We start from the raw sequence: 24,589 nt of genomic DNA, 5'->3' as shown, positions 1-24,589 counted from the left end.
AGAAGGTAAGACAAGAGTTGGAGAAAGAGGTAAGGTAAAGTCGTCTACAGGCATTTTCAGAATTTGGGACCCCCCCCCCCCAATTAGCGTTTATTAGAAGTCCACTTAGATACCTTAGACAGAATTAGAAGTCATATGAGAGACGTAGAAATGCTCCTGTAATTTCATCTTTGAAAATAATAAAATCCTTTCAAAGTTTTCGTAAAATTTTCTGGAAAGAAAACGCGATAAGGATCGTGGCGTGTGTGATATCCTGAGCAATTTCCGCATTAAGCCGTCTTGGATAATGAAGCATCTGCCCCGAAAATAACTGGTTATGATGGTGATGAATATGTTAAATCTCTATTTACATTAACGTAATGATGTAAACATACAACCATGTATACTGATTAATGTACACACGTGATGAGAGTATAATTTTCAAATCCAATCAATATAACTTCTACAAATTCGATTTTAGTCTAAAGTTTACCGAGGCAATATTTGTTTTCTATCTAATTATCTCTTCTACAGTGGTATTGCTTCCAGTTAACTCATTATGCTCCCCATACACGCCCCTACAAGGATTTTCACCACTAATTGAATTTAATTACACCGAGTTTTGGGGTTCCACATGTCTGGCGATGACGTCATCCGTATCCTTGACGCCGATTCTAGCTTACAATTTAATATTAGTCTCTTCCTATTTTGATATGACCTTGAGTCAGTAAGCATCCCAGCACCTATCAGATTCACCCGCTTACGCTGATTAGTCTTCATAAATTGTATCCTCAAGCAGTTTGATAAGAAGTTTACGCCTTTATTTCCAAAAGGGGTAGGCAGAACACAAGAAACTGCTTGTTTCAGGGCCACTCTTATAGTGGGGACGTTTATCGACAAAAAGAGGCCAAACCTTCTTTTTCTTGACCAAAGCATGAAACTTGGCACAGTTGTTCCTTATATCAAAATAAGCCGATTAAGATCGGGAGCCTTCGGGAGCCTCCCCCCTGGGGCTCGGGAGGGGGTCAAAGTACCGCTTCACCCGGCTTGCTTTGAAAAATTCTAACATAGCCCGTTTAGTTCATAGGTCATGTTTGGTATCGTTTTCGAGTAAATCAGTAACGTAGAATTCATTTTTGGTACTAAAATTATGATTTAATGGTAAATAAAATAAAAAAAAATTAAAAGTTTGAAATTTTCATCTACGATTTACAAATTCAAGTCATCATAAATGTCAAACTGTTTGCTTTTTCTACAAATAAAAAATATGATATGAAAGCCTATTTAATTATAGATTATGAATAATATAACTTTTACCCACCTTTACTAACGTTAAGTTTCATAAAAAAAACTTTAAGCCGCGCGGCGTCGGGACGCCGCGAGCGTAATTTTAACATACCTTTATTTTAAAAAACTCTATTAGAACCCGTTTAGCTATTAGGTCATATTTAGTATCGTTTTCGAGTAAATTAATAACGTAGAATTTAGTTTTGGTACTAAAATGACCATTTAATGTTAAATGAAATAAAAATAAAAAATTTCTGTGAGTTGCAAATTCAAGTCACGATAAATGTCAAACGGTTTGCTTTTTCTATAAATATAAAAATATGATATTAAAGCCTATTCACAAAGGATAGTACGCGTTCACCTACGCGAGCTTAGACTGTCTGCGGGGAACGCGCCTCTTTCATATATTTGATCGCCAGTGTCAGAGGTGTGTTAATGCATAAATAGAAAAAGATTCATTATTATTGACGTGTCGACAACGGCAACACTCGGGTCGGACCACACGATCTAAAGACCGACTGTACCTGTTATTTATTCATTGTAGTGAATCCTGAAAGAAATTTATATAACAGTATTTTATACAATCGTGATATAATACAAAACTTTTCAGTCGAGTACCATGTGTAGTACGGTACGAGAGTGAAAAGCTTAATTATATCACTATTGTATACAATACTTTTTCTACGAGTCATCATCTTCATCATCAATGGACGGAAATATCACCATTCATGCAAGTTAAAATTAATGTCAATAGAGTCGTTCACCGTTGTATCAACATCGAATTACCTAGCAACCAATTGTTTGTAATAACCGTCTCTGATTGGCCGATAACGCGACAGATAAAAAAAATGTGTTTCAGATGCAGGAAAATTTGCCAGGTATCGCAAATTAGTATAGAAATTGTATCAAGTTCTATTTTTGAAATTATTATAGTTAAATAAAGTCAATTATAATGAGCTTATTATAATTGAGTCGGAACTGCCATAGAGTATCCAACACTGAAAAGTTAGCACTTATAGTTTAGTCTGTGGTGTCCTAATTGACAGATTACTCATACTCATACTATACATTCCCTTCACAAAAACATAGCTGGGTACATATGGAACTGCATAAAAAAGGCTCTACCCTCTTTATGCAGTTGCATCGGTTTTTGCAACCTGATTTACATTTACATCTTGTAACTTCTAAGCATATACTGGCCACTTCAGTGTTGTCTGACCAGTGTGGTACCCATTCGTCTCCTTCTTCCTTCCATCCCCAAGAAGACGGACTTGGCAAATTTTGGTGTGGCACCAACGCCAACGCCTGACTCCAAACAAGAACGCCCTGAGTCCCATTTCTCAAAACTGAAAGTTACAAGTTACAAGCGGAAGTCTCTTTCCAACTTGTCATATTAGACATTAACAACCACTTGTAAATTGTAACTTGTAGCTTCGAGAAATGGGCCCCTGGTACACTGTGCGCAGTATATGCTGATCCAAGGCAGCCTCTGAAGGAGGTATGTTCTCCAATTGTCGATCTTTTCTGGTACCTAAAGAGGTAGGTACTTCGACCACTCATTCACCGTTGCGCAACGACTTGGTCTGAAACAATATGTGCATTATCATTTTAGAGTCTACAACTATCAAATTACAACTTTTTGGTGGATCACGTAACCTTCAGTATTACCTACTTACGTTACGTATCATAGAAAATTATTACAAACTTTAGTAGAATCTGATTTGCCTCTGATATTGCTCCATCTTGTAATAGTTTGACACCTTGAGTGGCCTGGCTAAGATTCAAAGCCAAAAGAAAACGTTTCTAGATTAGACATAGTATGGGACAGGTACGATAAACGCAGCTTGAAACGATCAACAAGGGAGAAACATGGCCACCCAAGGCTTCAAACTATTACGAGATGGAGCAATATCATAGATAGGCTAATCAGATTCTACTAAAGTTTGTAATTATCTTGTATGATAGGTAAGTGTGTAAAAGTGAAGGTGATCCACCAAAATGTTGTAATTTGATAGTTGCAGAATCTGTTTAAATAAAATGACAATGCACATATTGTTTCAGATCAAGGGTCCTTACGCAACAGTGAATGAGTGCCGGAAGAACCTCTTTACTAGAAAAGATCGACACTTGGAGAACATACCTCCTTCCGAGGCTGCCTTACTTCATCATTTACTGCCATTTGTCTAAGACTGGGGCTAAAGACATGCCAACCACACCCTTGCTGCCGACGCATTAGGACACCACGGACTCCACTGCCAGTCTATTGCTGGCCGAATTTTGTGACACACTGCACTTAACGATTTAATCCGCAAGGCTCTCGGCACAGCGAACATGCCGACAACCCTCGAACCTGTCGGCTTGTCAGCAGCAGACGGAAAGCGGCCTGATGGTTGCTTGCTTTTGCCTTGGTTTCTGGGACGACCCTTGGCGTGGGGCGTGACCTGTGTGGATACCTTGGCTCCGTCCAACGTCTAACGCTCGGCCCAGAAACCAGAGACTGCTGCTGCAAAACGCCCAGTTTAAACGCGCAAATATGCATTTTTAAAAAACAACTACATATTTGCGGCAATTTCATTTGAAACATTTGGACCATGGTCATCAGACACCAAGCAGTTCGTGAAGGAAGTTTCCACCAAACTTGTCTAGGTGTTTGGTGACATGAGAGAAAAAGCAAACGGTTGACATTTTTGTTGACTTGAATTTGCAAATTATAGATGATTTTTTTTTTAATTTATTTACAATTAAATTATAATTGTAGTACCAAAAAGTACTCGAAAACTATATCAAACATGACCTAATAGCTAAACCGAGTCTAATAGAGTTTTTAAAATAGAGGTATTTTAAAATTACGCTCGCGGCGTCCCGACGCCGCGCGTCTTAAAGTAATTTTTTTGTGGAACTTAACGTTAGTAAAGGTGGATAAAAGTTATATTTTTTATAATCTATATTAAATAGGCTATCGTGTCATATTTTTTATTTATAGAAAAAGCAAACAGTTTGTCATTTATGATGACTTGAATTTGTAAATCATGGATGAAAATTTCAAATTTTTTAATTTTTTTATTTTATTTACCATTAAATGATAATTTTAGTACTGAAAACGAATTCTACGTTATTGATTTACTCGAAAACGATACCAAACATGACCTATTAACTAAACGGGGTAAGTTTGAATTTTTCAAACCAAGCCGGGTGAAGCGGAACTTTGACCCCCCCTCCCGGGCCCCAGGGGGGAGGCTCCCGAAGGCTCCCGATCTTAATCGGCTTATTTTGATATAAGGAACAACTGTGCCAAGTTTCATGCTTTGGTCAAAAAATTTAAGGTTTTTCAATAAACTCCCCAGCTATTAGCAATTAACGGGTTGGAATTGGAAGAAACCGCAATTGTAATATTGCAGTGACAGATTGCCAGCAAATCAAAGTTTTATCAGTTCATAAAACAGAACTGGCTAGCAAGTTTCATCTAAGAGGGATTGAATCTCAGCAATGTATGCTTACAATGTCTCGTGCTTTCCCGGATATGCTTTTGTACATCGTACACCTTGTTTAGTGCCAAGTTTTAGTGCATATAACCAGTCTAACATAAGGAATAGTGTTTCATGACGATTGTATTCTCACCTTGCTGTTTTAAAGTTTGTAAGGCGTGACTAAAAACCCATTGTTTGTAAACGACGCCCGTTTTATAAATTTAACGACTGTAATGAACTCTCATTTTTCGCATTTCCTTCTAGCGCTTTATTCTAGGAGGGATGCCTTTTCTTTGAGGCAGAAATTTGTACAGAGATGAGAGGAGACGTGAGGAAATATTATTCAAGATATTCATCCCCGTTTTTTTGGATTACAACGAAAGGTAAACCAGTAATTAAAATAATAAGCATTAAAAAGAGACGTTAAAACAGACATACCTATGTCACAAGAGAACAATTTAGAGTGTAACAGATAGTTTTAAATTCAAACTATAGACCGCGAGATATATTTCTACATTTTCTACCAACCTATTTGGATAATTACGAGTGTTGAGCAGTCCAACATTTGGTACTTTGCGTTCATGTACTTCTTTTGATGCTACCTGAACAAGCAAGTGAAGCTAGTAAGAAGTATTATTCACAAGTATATCTGTACTCATAACTACTTATACGGCAAGAACTAAAACTCCCAGGCGTCCTTTTGAACTGAACGCAGAGTGTGCAGAAAATTTGTAATACTACCTATCCGACTTAGAAACTTGCGGCAGAGCTTAGTTCTACTTTAACAATTGCCGACGAAGAAAAGAATTTAGTTTTTGCTAATAAGTTAAGTACATCTGCATTTACTTTGACTATGTATTTTTTGTTGTTATTGTGTAATAAAAAAAATCTACTGCATTTTTATGAAAATGCCTTATAACTTATAACTTTCTAACATAATTGAAATTAATAAGAAAAAACCGGCCAAGTGCGAGTCGGGCTCGCGCACAAAGGGTTCCGTAGCAGCAAATATAATAAACTTATTATGTCAATTTATACACCTGCCAAAATTACAGTTAAATCAACCTATCTCAAAAACTATAAGAGATACTTTGATCAAACCAAAAATCGTTGAAAGAGTTAATTAGCATGCATCACCTCTATTTTTTAGAATTTTATACCCCGTAGTTATAAAAATAGAGGGGGGGGACATACTTTTTACGACTTTGAGAGCTGATATCTCAAAAACCGTTCACTTTAAGAAAAATGTTTTTTAGAAAACTTTATATCATTTTAAAAGACCTTTCCATTGATACCCCACACGGGTATGTACATCGAAAAAAAAAATTTTCATCCCTCAGTTACATGTATGGGGGGCCCCACCCCCAATTCTTTTTTTTACTATTTAGTGTCATAATTTTGTAGCGGTTCATACAACACATATTCCCATCAAATTTCATCACTGTAGTACTTATAGTTTCCGAGTAAATCGGCTGTGACAGACGGACAGACGGACAGACGGACAGACGGACAGACGGACATGACGAAACTATAAGGGTTCCGTTTTTGCCATTTTGGCTACGGAACCCTAAAAACTAGGATTTGTGAGTATCCCAAGATATAAAGCAACAAAATGACAAAAAAGTCGATTTATCTCCACTGCCAATCAAATTAAAAGTTATGTAAGTAAATGCACCACAGCTAAAACCTTCTTCACCAGTGAGTAATTCGAGGTATACATTGAAATCAAATGAAAATCCAGTCGATAAAACCTAAAAAACTTCACTTCCGTACATTCCCCTAACTTAAAGTGTGACTCATATTGAAGGGTGATTTATACCTATTAATATATTTTGCGATACCAATAGCTATATGTAACTATAGGTGGATATAGTGTCCTTAGGGTAGGTTGTAGCCTCAGGGGAGTAATTTTGTAGGTGTTTGTTTCGTGCGTGTATAATTGAAGAATTGCCTTGTGGAAGATATTAAATTATGTTGCTTGTGCCAACGAAGGCAATTTAATTATTAAGATATAACAAAAAATCAGCAATATGTAAGTCGAAAGGCATCAGAAGACTAAAATCAGTGAATGAAATTAAGGAATATAAATTCAATTCAGGTAAAACAAATAATCATCTTATATTTTCTCAAATCAGAGAGTAACAAAATAAATGTCTTACACGGAACATTTTGATTCTATTGTGTTGCTTTTATTTAAAAATTCCCACCATTTTCCTGATGATAGACAAAGTTTCATCCGTGAAATTAAAGTCTGTTGAAGTTAAAGTGTTAAAGTACTAACATTGTACCTCAACAGGAGGTTTATTATCTTTAGTAACAAAGATAAAGGAAGCATGAACTTTATCGAGCCAACTTTTGACTTAATCTTGCTTTCAAGTTAATTAAAATTAAAAAAAGGTGCTTAGCTCTTTAAGTCAATCTGGTCTTGATGTTTTGGACTAGAATATAAATAATAAATCATCAGACGACTAACTCCTCGTTGTAACCCGAAATTAAGCTTACTATAATATGTCCTTACATTGGGAACTTCTTGTTAACCACTTAAACTGTCGTTAATCTTGCTTTGGCCTCAAAATCACTGAGGCCATCAACTGTGGGCCCGTTAATTGCTACATATTGTTTGATACGCCGGATTTCATTAGCCCACCAGAGGGGATTAGAGTTAACTTTCCTCTGATGTTACTATGGTAACATGTTATTATAGCCTACGCTTAAATTTTGACTTTAAGAAGCCATCTCTTCTACTTGGTTGGGCCCTAGCTACGGTAGCTATCAGGTGTCACATCAGGGGTATCATTGGGTAGAATTAAATTCGAAATTGCTTTCTTTGTCTCTTTCTCTTTTATAGCTCTTGCATATTTCACCAGTAAAGTGACAATTTATGACATTTCTATTTTTGTTCCTTATTGCATCTTGTTTAGGATCTTCCGTACTGTCGTCAGCTATCAGTTATTATTGCTAATTTAAGTGCAATCAGCATCTAAAATGTATATACAAGTGACAAAAAAAGAATATTTTTTTAACATCTCACGAAACAACAATGAAACTCACAATAGTAACTTCCTTCTTCCAGTTTAGACAAAAACAAAATCTAGATACAAGTTTCACAATAAATCTCCAACATCTAGTCTAGTGTTTTTATAAGAGCTGTTGACTTCCTACTTCCTATTCAAGAGCTGTTCAGGCTCAATGGACTAGAAAATAACAGGATTTAAAAAAGTTTATCCGTCAATAGGATTTGTAATGATATTTTATAAGTACACAAGCAAGGAAACCTATTATTAAAAACTAGTAAATATTACTTTAAACTATTATAAATAAAATCTATTTCTCTACGGATTTCCATTTATAATATATTTCATATAGGTCATAATATATTTCATACACATCTATTCATTTCAATAGATTTCAAAGAACAGCATCAGATAAAGTTCCTTTTAGTTCTGAACTTTTGGGAAACACTTAGAAAATAATAAAGTTGTCAAGAAAAAGTATCCTCTAAATTTTCAAGGCTTCTAACCACTGTTTCTTCGAACCTTGTTTATTTAAAATTCTTAACAATCCTGTATTAAAATTTCAAAGGAAACTGTAGAGAAAACATTTTTAAAATTAAAAGGTACTAGATAGTAATTAGAAGAATTATCTTACCTTTGATATCAATGAGATTTTAATTGTAGCATAAAATACTTGTGCTGGGATTTCATATTATCTGTCGTTGGGCCAGGTAGGTAAGAAATATTTTCCAAAATCTTTTGCCGCAGATACGGCAGATATTTATAAATTCTTACCTAGAAAACACCAACTGCATTGCCTGTAACAACAATATACATACATTAAGTAAAGCTTTGCGAAAAATCACCAAACTAGTTATAATTATAATATTTATAATCGCATTCATTTTTACATAAAAAGTAAAATCAACCGTTGAAAGCTGTGTGAAAAATTGTGTAACATTATTAACATTACAACATCCCATCCAAGCAAATTGGTGCACTCTAGTCGGCGCTCAAGATTTATTTTACTTGGCTACGCCAAGATTGTAAATTAAGTTATTTAGGACACCGAAAGACTTCTTTACAAACTGTTACGATATTTATGAAACTTATAATCGAATGAATCGATTCTTAAATCTTAACTACGAATTTCGTCAACATAATTTGTTCTTGTTGACAAAGTGGAGCCAAGTTTTTCATGTCACAGGACTTAACCAATTCCATTTCAGTCCCAAATGCATCTGACAAAGGTTTGCAATGTTTGCACAGCTTAATTGTGTTCACACTGCGACTCAGCTTAATCTAGTTGACCTGAGAGTTGCAAATGATTGTCACAAGAACATTGGAAACTAGAAGTGTCGTTAGAAATGTAAAATCGTGTTACAGCATAGATTAGTAGAGTAGTATAGAAATATTTTTATTCGTAAGCACTGCACAACCATAACAATATAATATACACAAAAAAAGACATCATACTAGCAAGTAATCATACATCCATACAAAAAAAGACTAACAAAGAATGAGAAGAAAGGTGCTGAAGGTTTTGTTGATGTTTTTTTTTCTTTCAGAATTACCTAAGTTTCTGCTTACCTATTATATTCAATTGAATAGTGCTACTAAGTTACTGATTATTTATTAACACATTCGCTGCGGCATTGGTTCTATTTAGTTTATGCAGCATGTTCAAATGCGTTATAATAAATTGCTGCAGCGAATATGTTAATCTACAATGAATTACTGGCCTCTAAAGCTGTATTTGATACTACAGTTTGCAGAGGATACTTAAAATAACGCATACGATACTTAAACCATCACACTATTTAATGATGCTTATAAGCCACACACTTTATTATCTAATTATTATACTTTAGTCATAATCCTGAACTAAAAGAGATGCCAAACAACATAAAGATCAATATCTCGTTTCGATACTGCAATGGATTAAACAGGATCTAATTTAGAAATTATAATCGAAGCGATCGTATCCAAACAAGTTGAATGAAGAACGATATAAAAACAATAGTAGTAGAACAAGTTGAATGAATAGTAGCAGAACAAGTTGAATGCAACCATGCAGACGAAAAAAATACAGATCACGCAATAATGCATGTAACACGTGGGGCCAAACCCCTTGCTGTCCCCCAAAATAAAGAGGGTAACGGCAAAAGAAACGCTGCGTAATGGGAAATAAAGTTCGTTTTAAACGGGGCGGAAAGTCGTTTTAATAAATTACTGCAAGCAATGCAGGGAGTGCATTGCTTGGATCGATAGAGCGCGGAAATTTTGGGAGCGAATTTAATTGAAGTAGTGGAGTAAATACTTGAAACTGTGGTATAATAACAGTACGGCATTTGTATTATAAAGTGTTCAATAAGTTACAGAAAACGCGTAAGAATTGCCCAAAGCAACTTGGTCCATTATATTTGCTGTGCGAATTTTGAACTTCAATGTCATACTGGCAATGAAACCCTTCATACAATGTAGCAAAGCTACATTAAATTAACTCAAGTTAATGAAGAAATTCAGGGATTCAGCCAAGATCAAAAGGCAAATGCAACAATGCAAAAGCCAAAAGAACACAAGCATGTAAATCAAGTCAAGTTATTCTCACATTTACAGTACAATAGAAGTCCCACCCTTCCATGCACTAAGTTAGAGCAGGTTTTGCATAATTTAAGAGATAAAAACCGTGTGCCAGAAACAATTACCAGCACTATTTGTTTTTGTGCCAATTGGTAAAGTTCTCTCATTAGTTTTTGTGTAATTTTGAGAATGGTTCCAAAGTTCTTCTACATTGGAGTAGAATTGGTTTCATATGATACTTTTGAACAAGAAAACTAAGACACTTAAAGTGACATTTAAAATCAATGACAGGGAGAGCCAGACAATCATTGTTTTGTGTATTTTACAGAGGTAGTAAAAGTTATAGTATGAGGTTTTATATCTCAATGACATACCTATATTTATAATTTTAGATAACAATGTAAATGGTGAAAACGTCGGACCAAATATCCTCAAGTGACACGCGCTTAAGTCCCGTTTAAGTTTTAAACAATGTGGAATATAATACAAGCAAGTTCATAATCATAATGCATGACGTTACCGGATCTAATAAACAATAGCAGTGCATGAGCTATAGGTAATGTTAATGTGCTTAGCTAAAAGGTGGAAAATTAAATGCCCTTACCTCAGTAACTAATCCGTTTACTGATAATATTAATTTTATAGCGTAATACTTTGTCGATCATGACAATGCTGCTGAACTGATTTATCGAGTTGCTCAACACAGTCAACAGAGACCGAAGGTACAACTAAACCAGTCGTAAAGTATTCATTAACAGTATTAACACCTAACCGGATATCATCGATCAAAATTCTTCTAAAAATTAGATACCCTACACTCCCTACAGAGACTAAACCAAGGCTCCTAAAATTATTTGTTTGCGACTATGCAATGGTTCTAACAGTTTTTTTTTTTATAAATCCAAAAACTTCAATCATCAATCAAAGCACTTTAAATTTGTACTCAGCATTACACCAGTACAGCTGTGTTCTGAATCCAAGCAGATGCCTGTTCGAAGCAATAAACCAACCGTCAATAAATATGCTGTCGCGAGACCTCGTAAATGCCGTCGTAAAAAGCAGCACTCTATCTTCTGATACTGGGAGGGACAATTCCAATAATGGTCGCGATGTAGTTACCCTTTTGCAGCAGTTTATGGTGCTGTCTTCAGTTGTACTTAGGGGGTTAGAAACTTAGCTTTAAGTAGGAGCTATCTAGATGTCAGTCACTGAACTGGATAACGTTTTCCATCAACAACATGTTTTTATGTCTAACTCTCATATACATACAAATTTACCTATAAGTACCCAAAGAACGCAAGCAAGTTCATAATATCCAAGAACATCATAGAAACATCTCAAATTTTACGCGACCTTCAACTATAATTACCCTTATAAATGTCATTGGCCTCTCTTTTCTCTGAATTTAGTTTGAATTAAACGCCATATTTGACAAATACGAAGCACATACATTACATATGTATCTCACATTTCCTGGCAGGCTAACATAGCTTGCCTTCTCGCGCGCGAGTCCATACATCTAGCGCGACTTGAAGTATGGACGCGAGAGCGTAAGTTGTGCTAAAGCACCTGGTGGTAAAAGCATCTTAGTGATTTTAAAAAGTATGCCTGAGGTAGTTCGCTGTACATTCGCCATCTATATCGGAGCAACCGAGATCCTTCAATTAATAACTTAACGCCTTTACAATAAAGGCTTGTTCAGATTTTTGTGAACTTCTTGGCCGCTCAGATGTATTTGACGGCGACTGTATAGCCAATGATCAAGTTTCTATCGCTCAGCTTTAAATTAGCATACAAGTCACAACGCAGACAATCCGTGCTTAATGTACATAACAGTCACGGAAGTACATCCTAGGATACAAGACAGTACTTACACTGTCTTACACTGGGGTTAATGCCCAAGAACAAAGTATGTATACTTAAGAATTTAAAGTGTTTTTTCTTATTACTACTTTTAGACGTAAATGTGATAGAGGAGGGAGAGTTGAAACATTTATCACAATGATTTATGCTCGTAGAACTAAATCTCCAGTAATCTTGCTTGACTAATGAGAGCAAAAGTCTGGTTTCACCCAAATCTCATCGGAATCATACATCATTTTAGTCCCTCATCTAAGACGGTTCAACGCCTCTAAAATCTTAACAACAGATGGTCTTAAATTACACACGTGTTTAACCATCTTTAAACAATGTATAATTGAAAAAAGACCAAAATGGAATTCAAAAGGCCGCAACTGCTGAAACTCTTAAATATGTTTTTCTCAAAGAGCGCGTAGGCAGCAAATCTAGAAAAAGGTGTTTTTTCTGCCTACTCAGCATTATTTAAAACCACTTTCACATTTATTTTCCGATTCAACTATTTTATTTTCAATATCGCTACAGAAATAGTAAATTTTTCGTTAAATAAAAAGAGCATTCAAGTCACGCAGTGCCACTAACTAAAGTAAAAAATAGGTGTATTTCTGCTGAAATCTGAGACAGACGTGATCTGCAAAAATCAGCAGTAATAGCTTGTCTACGTGAAAACACAGTGAATGTACCAAATAAGTGCAACTTTTATTCAAATACCGTGGGACTAAATTGTAAATCGTGCCTCGTATGAGCGTGGGGAATGTATGCAAATTATACATCAAACGGTCGTAGAAGACAGCATCAGATATCTCGAAACACTTTGAGAATTAGAATCTGTAAGTTATTTAACTGAAATTTGAATTCTGGACATCCATTTATATTTCAGGCGGGATAGTTATTTTGGAAACACAATTTATTCAACTTCGTAACTCATCTACACTCAAATCGCCAAATATTTATTTTAGGGTCTGCAAATCACCTACGCCTATGCCAAAATTTCCTTTATTCAATCTGATAATTGTCTCCTAAATAGCAATTACATTCTTAGTTTTTTTTACATAAATATTGTTATATAGAACAACTAAAAGCTTAGGAAAAAAACAGTTCAAGGAAACAATGTATACGGAAAAACATTGGGGAGTTCCGAAAGGTACGGTTTTAGGACCCACGATCTAAACCTTCAATATTGAAAGCATTATTGACGCGTCTTTTGCAAAAAACTAAACTAGTCTTAATTGTACGTGCAGCAGGCTAACAGGTCTACTATAACGTCTCATTATACTAATCATTGACAGCACAACTAGTAATCATGAGGTGAACGGAAATCGGAAACTGTCGTTTTATCTGTAACCTGATCGTTATTTATAAACCACATATCAAATAAGTACGAGCAGTTTTCGAAACAAGTAACTTATAAGGTAAGCGGTAAGTAGGCCGAAATTGTCATATCGTTGTTTATAGTTTTGCAGTAAAATGTATAATTGTATAATGTAATCTATCATGAAACAATTTACGGTTACCTAAAAATTACGATCTATAATCATCATAATCTAAATATTCTATGCAAAACCCCTTCTTTTAAAGCTAGGTACGAGTATAAGAGAATAGAAGATATTTTACCGCGTTGTCCGGTCAGGCCCTCCTTATAGTTTCGTAGTTTTTTAGGGTTCCGTACCAAAAAGGTACAACAGGAACCCTTATGGTGCGACTCTGTCCGTCTGTCTGTCCGTCTGTCACATTCCTAAATATCTCGAGAACTACTAATGCTATCAACTTGAAATTTGGAATAGTTGTGAACATTGTGAACCTCTACAAATAGAAGGTATCATTTTTTTTAATTTATTAATTTTAATTGTAGAAAATGGCCAAAATTAAAGGGGGGCAAACTGTAAAAAAAAAATACCGTCCCCCCCCTTATCTCCGAAGTTTACCAACGCAAAATTATGAAAATTTTAAGAAACATTGGTTTTATGCTAAATATTACAGGAAAAATATAATCGTGTTTGTATCTTGAAAACTTTTTTTTTAATTCACAAAAAACTTTTCAGATTTTTACTTTTAATTTACCCATCTTTGCGGACGTATATAGTACTCCAAATTAATACAAGATGTTACGTAAATCATCTTCTTTCCAATAAAGTAAAAATTGTTTAAATCGGTTAACATTATAAAGAATAATCCCTGAAAAACCAACATACCATGGTCGCGCAAATTAGTTACAATAATGCTCATAATAATGCTACACAATAATGCTCATTAGTACCTATACTTTTGTCTTCTAGTCAAGTCGTTAGAGTTATGTGAAAACATGAGATTATTTTAACTGGGGAGTTTGAAAGTTTGTACCTACGGAACCCTCGGTGGGCGAGTCCGACTCGCACTTGACCGGTTTTTTTTTCTTTATTTCTCTTCTGTAATGGCGGGACAGACCCAATTTCGCATCGTTCACGTGTTTGGTTTTTCATGGTCATTTGGTTAGAGGCCTAGCCATTTTCAAAATTAATACCAGCTTAGGGTTGTTTGCACGAAACCGTCTTCTATCACTGCGCTCGACATTTTTTTTTATATGGGATATTCCATAGATTTGTACGACTTTGACGAATCCGTTGACTGTAGTTGATGCAACTGGCCCTTAAGACATCTCACGGATCTCACCACCCGAAAATATTGTCCAACCCATCCTATTTAAGCAGACAGTTCAAAAATAAAACATAATCGTAATAAATAGTCGTCTGAAAGGCTTAGGGCCAACCAAGCAGGAATGGTCGCCTCAAGGGCTTAGGACCACCACACAGGGTGCAGCAAATCCCTAAACAGGGGCCAGAGTGTAGGATTAGGACGATTTATTGGCTAGTTTATTTCGGCGGACTGTGGAAGTTTTATCTGATTTAATTGGAAGTTTTGGTTAAGTAAAAGTTATTAAGGTATAATCTCTGGATCACATGGTAGAGAACTGTTGGCGAATTATGCAGATAACCAAACTAATAACCGAAAAACTTAGGTCTAGCATTTAACAGAACAACACGTTTTGACGATTTGCTCTTAAGCTTATTTATGCCAAATAAAGAATCTAAAATATAAGTTGAGTAAAAATCTATGATAAAAATTCAGTTACGTAACATACCTAATACTAAAAATGTTATGTATCTCCAGAGCATTTGCAAAAATGGGTTGCCTGTGATCGACGGACGGACGGACAGACAAACGAGTGATCCTATAGGTAAGTGTTCAGCTTTTCCATTTTGAGATACGGAACCCTTAAATTGAACTTCATAATATACCTAAGTCTTCAATTCTTCATGGATTTCATCTTACTTTTTGTGTTACTTACACAGCAACAAGGAAACTAAAAGTCACAAAACATCTCAAGCCCAAAGGTTACTCACAGTTATCTCATCAAGTCATCACAAAGTTAACAATTTCACGCTTTCGATTTCGGAACCACTCTCAGCTTCAAAAGCCCAGTTGAAATCAAAGGAATGATCTCACCATAAACCATTTTATAGGTGTCGTTTTTACACGTCTGTTCTTTCGACAAATAAGATTCCCTGATGCCGATTATGTAGAAATAATTCGATAATGTTTCGATCTTATTGCAATGACCTTGAGTCGCGAGATTCAAGAATCTCACGCGCCCTAACCAGTAGGTATAAGAAGAAAGTTGCCTTATGAGACGAGTCCTAATTCTACTGAGGCCCAAAAAACAAACGTACACGAAAAAAAATGTATGTCTAGTTGCAACGAAAAGTCATATATTAAATATGTCTGTTCTTTGGTTCCTAACGACAAAGATTCGATTGACGCTTCCTATGAACCCCAAAGATTGCATTTGGGAAATATCAATCAGGATGTAGCTCACGCTGATTAGCACAGCGGCGCACAAAGACTCAATGTCGTATCAAAACAACGATGATAAACACAATACAATATACACAACACAACCTCCTAAATGTTCATAGAAACACACATCATTTTTCAAACAGAATCGGGCGTCTTGACCCCTATTTGTTAAGCAGTAGATGCTTCCGCTTTTAAAAAGATCTGATTTATCGTGCGTCTTTCAGAGTGTATCAATCGTGACGAATCTCAATTTATCTCCATGGAATCCTTGTTAGGAATAGTGAAATCATTTGTTAGAGATATAACAATAGTAAAATTCAGAAAGATATGTTGAGATGGTTTGAACACGTGTAAAGAATGACTAAAAGAAGGCCGACAAGTAGAAGTTGTAGATGGAACGGTAGACCTTGGTGGACTTTCTCTGAATCCTGAAGAAGGGTCAGGCAAGAGCACCACCTTGATTAAACCGGCGAGCGTGTATGAGAAATAAAGTGAACGACATAAGGATTATTATGTACCTATCTTTTTGTGTTATGTGTAAATAATTTGTGTTGTCACTTGTCACGAATAAATGATTTCTATTTCTATAAGTAAAAGAAGCGCATCGATCATCATCATATTGGTTTAAGAGCCTTTTCGGTGGACTAGATTCCATTCTTCTCTCTGCCACTTTTGATACATCACGCTGCTCTCAATACGTCACTATGTTCACATTCTCTTTCACTTGGTCTAAAAATGCCACTTCCCTCTTCTTCTGCCACTCTTCTCTTGGAAATCCGTAGTCTGGTGACTACGAGTATGTATGAGGATGTATAACAATAGGGACGACATGGATTGATGGCTAAGTGTTTTAAAGTGCACTGCGAGGGCCGCATTTGCATAAAGGCGTCTCGTCTAGAACTCGATCGGTTCTCATTTTATTCTACTAAGTGGAAAAGAAAATTGATCGCTGTAAAATTGTAAAACGCTTTCAGTTCCGGGAAGTTCAATTATATGGAACGGTCTTAGAATGGATTAGTGTCGGATATTGTTAAGCAGTTAACTGGAGATAAATGGAAGTGGTTACCATTATAATATGTACAATTTTAAGGGAAATTGGTATGATTTATATATAGGATTTGCGCATAAGAAACTGTAGAAATGAGTAAGCTGTTAGGAGCAAGCGTAAATACAATTGCTACAGTTGAAATATATGCTTTTCATGGCAGAATGTCAGCTGCTTACGCTTGAGACATATTTCACATATTATTAGATAAAGCAAGGTTGCTATTAAACCGTAAAGATAACAACATAACATGGCCTACTTTTACTGAAGATAAGCTACCGCGAAATCAATAATACAGACACACCTGATATCAACAATACCAATGTTTATTATAACTTGAAATCAGAGATGGGCATCAATCGATTGATTTTTTAGTTAACTAATCAATCGACTAAAAATATCAATCGTCATTATTCAATCGCGATTGATTTAGTTGCGATTAAATTAGTTGTGGGAATTTTCGACTAACAACTAAATTAGTTTTAGTTTCAATCGACTAAATTCCACGAATAAATCATTAAAACTACACAGTCGGCCGTTTTTGCATTTATATCTTATTTGTAACTACAAGTAGGTATGTATATAACATTGGAGAATGCACAGGAGAATTTTGTGGATTATTTTGAAGTAGATATATTCGACCGATTGAGCTAAAATTACGTATACACGTTTAATTTGTAATGCTTGAATGACAATGCAATATTATAACGATATATCGGTAACGAAAAATAGCGAAAAACTGCAGTGTTCACAAGTAGCAAACAAAACAATTAAGTATGTTATTGCAATACTTTAAATTATACGATACTGAGTAAATCTTAGACATAGAAATTACCAGTATTTTGCTGTCTCTGTCGATAGTAAAACTCTTTTTAGTGGCACGTGGTGACAAAACATTGGGCTAAATGACTAATCCTACTTACCTGGAAATTATTTCATTTTGGTGCAAGGGCCGACGCATCTTCTAAAAATAAGACGTTCTATTGAATCAAACATCTGCATATTGTTTATCTATTATCTACGCGCACTATTTTGTTGTCATTAAAATATTTAAACCTCTTTGTAATGTAAAGAACTCTCAGCGTTAATTATTGTTCATCTTCCTTGCGGCATTCTACATTCAAATTTATATAATGGCAACAACGAATTTCACGATATTTGGTATATACTATACACCATGTTTTTATTGAATTCCGTTAATTTTAAGGGAAGGTTCCGTAGGTCAAATACAATGAATTGCTCTAAAAAACTAGCGACTTAACTCTTACGGTTGTAGAATTATTCAAAAAATAAATCAAACATTTTTTTTTTGGAAATGTATTTAAACCAGTCAACCGGGTACTTTTATTGTGTTTTTTTAATGTTATTTTACTAATGCACAAACAAAGCTTGAAATATGAAATCAGCTGTACTGAACCTATGTGGGAATCAGAATTGAAGTCACACACACACAAAATGACATTTAGATTTTGAGGCAGATTATAAAACAAAATGGTGACAGTGCTTTATTGAGTGATCGAAAATTATTACGCTTGAATTGATTGTGCTCTTAAGTATGTCACATTCACTCAGTCACGCGTTCATTACCGTTCGTTCATTTGTACAGAAATACATTCTCCTGCCGATCCCTTTATAATTCACGTTCACTTTAACTCACCTACTGATTCATATCTATACACTTTATTTTATATTGGTGATATTTTTTGGCTAGTTTTTCACGATAACACAGTAACAACAGAAAGCAAATAATTTATTACGACGTAAACGACCAAAAAAGCCACATCTTTCCACACTTCATAAAACCTCTCAAAACGTTTTCGATATCTCAAATTCGGAAGCCAAACATGAACGGTACACCGAATGCAACCGCACGATACATCCAAAACCAAATCGGATCTATATTCTGATAGCTGTTGCATGTTGCTTTTACTCAGACAAATCCAGTATAAATCTGATCCCTCGACGAAGAAAGGCGTTTTCACGCCATGCACGAAATAAAGGATTAAAACATTGTTGGTAAAGTGGAAATCGAAAAGAACCAGTAAAAATAATATACTAAGAGTGTAGAGTAGTAACTCGGGCCGAGATATGATGAATGAGTTTGTTTTTAATTTAACGGGGTCTTTTTATTACAATGTGTTAGAGACTATATGGTGAACATCTATATTCTCTGCCTCTGTATCACAAGTGGTTCGCGTAAGGCCCTCTAGTTCTGAAAGCCGCTCAAGCATTAGGAATCACGACTATTTGGGTGCAGTGGCCGCGCGGCCATGACTCATCTGTCAAGTGCATTTTTAACCCAGAATCCAAACAGCGTAAACGACAAACTCCGTGACCCGTATGTCTTGCATCGCATGGATGCGCTTATACGTTTTTGAATTGATCAAGTTTTGAGATTTAAATGCGGGGAAGATATAAAGATTTACCAAACAAGGATCGTAAAGTATTAACCAATAACGTTCACTGCAACAATTATAAACAAATTTTATTCGTATTTTTTTCGTTATTTGTATGGACCGCCACTATCATACAAAATGCACGGATTTCCAGACAAGGCAATACCCAGATCCAGAACCCAAAACTTATCCTTGGTTCTGGAGAAATAGTCCGTCATGATTTTAACTCATATTTGACCCTCCATTTCCAGTCTTCAAAGAAAGCTTGTTCAGACTCCATTAGCGTAGGATTTATGCCATAGGTAGGTACGTGTGCCTTGTGACAAGGATCTTGAACGAACTTCAATCTTCAAATTTGACAACTATTTTGTTTCTGCTTCATATACCACTACCGTATCTAGGCTCAAATCCATGATTCTTGATCATCAATTCATCACACACATACATGTTTAATCAAAACACTTTTCTATTTCCTGCTGTTACGACTTTTTGACTGCTATACAATTTTGATGCGCACACGATGCCACCACCAAATTAGACATCGATAACAACTCCCAGTAAGGTGTTCTATTTTCGAACGTCAAGTGTCTCAGTTACGAGAGCTTACGCGTTTTTGTACGAGTATCCTGAATCCTCCAGGCTCATTTAGTACGACAACTCGCTTAAGAGTTACATTGCGTGGTTTGTTCGGTCGACAGCATCAACGTAACCTCAATAGTCCGCAATGTAACTAAAATCGTACGCTAGTACCAAGTCTTCATTCTCAGCTTGTTTGTAAACAAACGGTTGTGGCAATTGATTCCGATTTCCGTGACATTTTTTTTAACAAAAACATTTCGTAAATTGCCGCTGACAGAGGTAGGCAAACAGAGTTGAGAGAAATGGAACAGATTTTAGTCGACTGTTTTCTGAAATAACTCAACTGTAACGAAAAACATTGACGAAGTGTTTTATTTTCCTACCGATTTTACTCGTCTCTGTTTTTATACTGCTAGTTAACAACATGTTCACCTTATTCACAAATCTTTATCACACAACTACGACCAAGGCGAATCAAATTTTTAGTTTTATTTTGAAATCCTTCATTTGTGCTGCAATGTATTTCGCAAATAAGAGAAAATCGGGACTTAATCCTGTGTATAAATTAGTGATAAAAAGTTATTACATATGTCTAATAGGGTGAATGTTTAAACCAGTGTTAAAAGAAAATCGTAAAGTAAGAAAAAATAACTGACGAATGATGGATCCCGATATTCCCGATCATTAAAAGACGGATAGCAACAAAAAGGTGAAACGAAATATCAGATAAAAATCAACTGCGCAAAAGGTAAAATCACAAAGTCCAAAAGATCAACAAATCAGCGAACGTGTTATTTGAAAGTTCCGACAGAATATTCACGAAATGATAATTCAGAACCTCGGTGGGAGCGTCCTTCTAAATATGGACGTACCAACGCGGAGAGCCGATTCCATTTCGCAAGATGACGAAGATTTCGGAGTACATCTTATAATTGGGAGGAATAAAGGGTTTTCTGTTGACGGAAATGAATAATGACTTGTAATTGCCTGTTTATCTGGCGGAAAACGCTTATAATTTGATTTTGCAGTGCTTTAAATTTTGTACACGATTTAAAACAACTGCGTTCATAAAGTGTGGACTTAATTTGGCAATCGCGCTGAGAGTACGCACTTAATTTACACTATTTTATTTTAGCAATATGAACACATTCCTCTCTGTAAATTATAATTCTTTTGGTGTTCTGAATGTTCTGATAGATTACCAAGTCGTTTCTGACTAAGTATCTTTAGATACTAATTACACACTTGAAAAGCTTATTTCGTCTTCTTTCGTATCTATTTAAAATATAACTGCTACTCATTTCGTTTTATTTTTGACAGTAAGCGACACTTAAACTAGTAATTACTCATTAGCGTCATTACATTTACAGCGAGTCATTGAAATTCCAGCTACCTTTTACATTTTCTGCCTATCTACAGACACGTTTTCCATTCGCGAATGACTCGTGCGTTATTTTAAAAACAATGTTCGCGAACACGCAATACTCACATATGTGTAACTTGATTTGATGCTAAAAACTAAGCTAAGAAAAATAGACGTCAATTCGTCATGGTTATAAGCGTAGAAAATGCTACTAAAAGAGGGTCCAAATCAGGTCGCATATATTTTTTTGTAATATCTTCTATGCGCATAACAACTTATGGCATCATCATCAATGTGCATACATATAGGAAATCATATTATTTTATGTCATACTTCTTTTGCTCTAATAATTAGTGTCATACTTAATAGATGTCATATACTCCTTATTCATACAAACTTAGATTATAATAATCAAATGTCATACTAACTATCAGCACACTTATCAGGTTTGATAATTGTTTTATACATAATGATTTTTAGCATATTTATTATCAGCCATAATAGTTTACTATATCCCCTTGAAACATTTAATTTTTTTTGTTTTAATTAAGTACAATTTACTACGCATAATATTACTTCAATTATGAATTTTTCTAAAATTTTACAATTTGTAAATTGTTTGTTTGGTCACAGTTCTAACCTAACCTAAACCTAATTTAAAAGCGGTTCGTTGTTGTGTAGGATCGCAGTTCTAACCTAACCTAAACCTACTCTGTATGCCGTTTCTTTCTGTGTGATCACAGTTCTAACCTAACCCAAACCTACTCTGTAAGCCGTTTATTTCTGTGTGGTCACAGTTCTAACCTAACCTAAACCTACCCTGTAATACGTTTGCTTCTGTGTAAATCAAAGGTCTAACCTAACCTAAACCTACTCTGTAAACTATTTGTTTTTGTGTGTGGTCACAGTTCTAACATAACCTAAACCTAATATAAAATCCATTCGTTGTTGTGTAGGTCGCAGTTCTAACCTAACCTAAACCTACTCAGTAAGCCGTTTATTTCTGTGTGATCACAGTTCTAACCTAACCTAAACCTACTATGTAAGCTGGTCATTTTTGTGTGTGGTCACAGTTCTAACCTAACCCAAACCTACTCTGTAAGAAGATTGTTTCTGTGTAAATCACAGGTCTAACGTAACCTAAACCTACTCTGTAAACTGTTTGTTTGTCGATGAAATTGTCGTCGTCGCACCAAACTGGGCTATGTCATATGAGATTTGTGTTACTTATTATAGTACATTAAATTCGAGCCTAAACAGAGTTATAAATGAAACGTATTATGATTTCTAAATATATGACTTCTTTTTTGTATACAATATTAATACTATGCATAGTATACATCGAAATAAACACAATTATGCTCAGCAAACTTATGACTTAAAATTTAATAAACATAAAAAATATTGCAATAAAAAATATGACATAACACAGCTATGACGTAAAACAGCTATGTTCAAAAATTATTCTGACTTCCAAGTTTTATGACATACAATGTTATGTAAATAGTGCTCTGACAAGTGAAAATATGACAATAGTTTATAGGCCACCAGAATGTAACCCACCCACTAAAAGATCTGCTGTGTTAATCGTGTTCTTACAATTTCGGAACCACTTTGGAGAATGTAAAGATAAAGTTGCCTTACTTTGTAACGAACAAAACATTGTGTCCTATACCTGATGATAAGATATATCATACATGTGCCCTACTACACTGGGACTACGGGGAGGAGGTAAGTAAGTATTGCCACTGAAAATACTGAATGATGCTAACGGTAAGTATTGCAATGCTTCAAATGGCAGTTATAGCATGGATAGAGAGTACTGTATACATAATTTCATATATCATAACATCATTGCTTCAAAAACCTTGAGAAATTAGCGTGTCTGTCCAATAGACCCAATTTACGATCATCTCCTACTTCCGCAGCTTTTAAATAAGACGGGAGGAAAAAATACATGTAATGAATCCTCACACCGCTTTTGCCTCCAAACAAAATAAACTGTTTCTCTTAACACGTGTAATGTATGGTTTTTTGCTCACTATTATAGTGAACGAACGGGAGATTAAGAAAAATCAATAACAACTAAGACGGTTCACAATAGAACAGTTCCCACAGAGTCTCGGTCAAATGATATAACACAAATGGTTTCAATGACAATGCCGTAAAAACAAAAGAGCTCGTTTTTGCTGAACACAATACAGTTAATGTTTATAGGATAAAGGTCAACGTAATAAACTTTAACAAAAGCTATTTTCCAGTGCTAATAAGTTTATTCGAGGAAGTACGCGAAATAATTTGGGATTAAAAGCCGCTGGGTTTATTCATCTAATTTCGATTAAAACGGTTGAATAAAGTTTTTTAATTATTTGGCTTTGATGTCGGTGAAACGATGCTTAATTTCAAAGAAAATGAATGGATTCGGATTTGGCTTTCTAATGCTTGTAATTCATCTGAAATCTTCAAGAATATTTCTATGACTTCCGAGGAGATTTAATATCTTACGGCTTTTGAAAAAGCCCAGTAGAGTAATCATCTTGAAACCGATATGAATTGAGAAATCTAGCTTTTTAAAAATTCAAATACATATGTTTATTGTTCTTTTAATTTAGCAACTGTAAGAGACATTTAAAGATAAAGTGCTAAAAATCCACTACAAAACATATTTTGATGTCGTAATTAAAAACTAAAAAGAACTTTCTATTGAAAGGTTCATTAGGACGAAACCAGGTTAATGAAAAGGCAATTAATACTAAGGTTACGCTATTATCAAAACAATTGTGAGCTCTGAAGGAAAGTCTAACAATGGATGGAAGGCTGCCGAAAACACTATTACGATATTGACGCTTCGTTAAAATCAGTCACGGTCATTTATTGGATTTCACGTGAATTTCACGTAGGTCATCGGCACTGGGTGTTAATAACCAGTCATTTAAAGGAAATTTGGAAAACATAATGGTCATATTGGTCGTTAAACCTTTATTCCATTTTGAATGTTGATTGACATTATGACAATTTTTACATAATTTGATTCGTCTGATCGAGTTTTTTATTGTAAGACGAATTGTGTTTAGAAACTAATAACATAGAAATTCTTTGTAAGTCCTGATTCTAGAAGGACCGCTTGTACATCCAATGTATAAAAATATTTTTTAATATCTTGGGGAAGAAATGAAGACTAAGCTAGGAAGAAAATGCAATGTACT

The 24,589-nt window shown here is 35.1% G+C and overlaps 1 protein-coding gene across 1 annotated transcript in view; it reads right to left on the bottom strand.

Annotated features, from left to right (window-relative positions):
• The window catches only part of LOC125237322 (IQ motif and SEC7 domain-containing protein 3), a 284,222-nt gene that overhangs the window by 237,135 nt on the left and 22,498 nt on the right, over positions 1 to 24,589 (bottom strand). Inside the window, exon 2 of the mRNA XM_048144312.1 lies at positions 8,522 to 8,544. The gene's annotated coding sequence lies outside the window, so the exon portion shown is untranslated. The remainder of the gene's footprint in view (positions 1 to 8,521; positions 8,545 to 24,589) is intronic.

The sequence above is a fragment of the Leguminivora glycinivorella genome, chromosome 21 (genome assembly GCF_023078275.1).
Source record: "Leguminivora glycinivorella isolate SPB_JAAS2020 chromosome 21, LegGlyc_1.1, whole genome shotgun sequence".
Classification (NCBI taxonomy): Eukaryota; Metazoa; Arthropoda; class Insecta; order Lepidoptera; family Tortricidae; genus Leguminivora; species Leguminivora glycinivorella.
This window is presented reverse-complemented; position numbering and strand designations above follow the sequence as displayed.